Below are 1,453 nucleotides of genomic sequence, written 5' to 3' on the forward strand. Positions count from 1 at the left end.
ATGTATCGAACAATACAAAATTTTTAATTTATTTTATCACCTTTCCTTCTGACGATGCTGTCTGTTTTGAGTGCTCAGAGGATCTGTGGTTTGTGATTTGTGGTTTCATTTTTAGCAAATAGATCTCACATTGAAAGTCAGTGGATTGTATGAAAAGATAACATTGCAATGAATACATTTTTAAATACTTGTCTTTTGTTCCTCTTCCAAAGTGAAAGCCAACAAGACAGACATCATCTGGTTGTCTGTATTTTTTGTCACAGTGGGAAAGTAGGAAGAGGATATTAAAAACATCTATTGAAGATTTATGGAAATATATATAGTTAATCTCAAAATGCTTGTTATGTATTTTATGCATTTTCAGATTATTCATCATAAGTATTTGAATTCAAAGTATACAGCTTGTTAGATAATATTTTGACATCTGATTTGTTCACATCAGTGGAATGCTGACTAACAATGCTGATGACTGGACCATGAAACTGACTTAAAAGTTGTTCAGGAATGTTGTTGTTTTCTTTTCTTTTTTTTTTAAATCTTTTTATCTTTGCATCTTCAACTGGCAGTTCAAAACATTTCAATAGAATTGTGTGTGGGCATCACATACTTGTGAAGCAAGTATATAATGCCCGAACAAACTGGTGGCATCACAAGAGATCAGACAGCACAAGGGAGGCTGAATAAGGATTCTGTCAATTACGGCTCTAGGGTGAGGGTCTTTGGTCTATATTTAAATTTAGTGTTTGAGTTTGTGCTAGGCGTTTTGTATTACAATTTATTGTGTAATGGTTATTGTCATTTATTACACTTAACCTGAAGCTATGATGAAAAATAATATTCTATTGTGATATTTTTTCACACCGTAGAAAACGTTTTTTTCTCTGCAGACAGTACATTAAACCCTAAATCTTTTCAACTTTAGCTGTTGCCTAAAAGTGATGAAAAAAAATGTATCAAGGTAAAAAAAAAAGAAGAAAAAAGCATGATTATTACTTCTACTGTCTATGTTATAGTAGTGTATCCAGTAAAAATGGCTATACTGTTAGAAAATCGGAAAAAGCACAGTGAATTAATAAACTGAAGTTGTTCTGTTACAACTTTTAGAATACAGATTTGCTTTTTTGGACACTATTTTTTTTCTTGTCTCTGCAATATAAACTTTCCATTCTTGTTTTTGTGTCCCAGAAGACACATTCTTTATCAGTCTGGTCTCACATTAGTATCAATGTACTTTTTTTTTCACTTTTAAGAGTGAAAAGTCAACTTTTTCGAAGTATTTCAAATCATCCCCGGGCAAGATATTGAATTCAAGCTTGCCAAAAGTGTATTTACATAAGTCTTTGTGAAACAGTGCTTGGGTAGGTATAGATTTGTGATGGCATGAATAAGGCTTGCAGCAAGTAGTTTTGGAACTAAACCTTAGTAAAAAGGTACTATATATATATATATATAT

General features: G+C 31.7%; 1 long non-coding RNA gene across 1 annotated transcript in view; it reads left to right on the forward strand.

Annotated features, from left to right (window-relative positions):
* The first annotated feature begins 631 nt into the window (after positions 1 to 631).
* Positions 632 to 1,453, forward strand: part of LOC121813463 — a 3,803-nt gene continuing 2,981 nt past the window's right edge. Inside the window, exon 1 of the long non-coding RNA XR_006053719.1 lies at positions 632 to 709. This is a non-coding gene — a long non-coding RNA (uncharacterized LOC121813463). The remainder of the gene's footprint in view (positions 710 to 1,453) is intronic.

Source organism: Haplochromis burtoni, unplaced genomic scaffold (assembly GCF_018398535.1).
Source record: "Haplochromis burtoni strain Fernald_Lab_line unplaced genomic scaffold, NCSU_Asbu1 Contig_1726, whole genome shotgun sequence".
In the NCBI taxonomy this organism is placed as follows: domain Eukaryota; kingdom Metazoa; phylum Chordata; class Actinopteri; order Cichliformes; family Cichlidae; genus Haplochromis; species Haplochromis burtoni.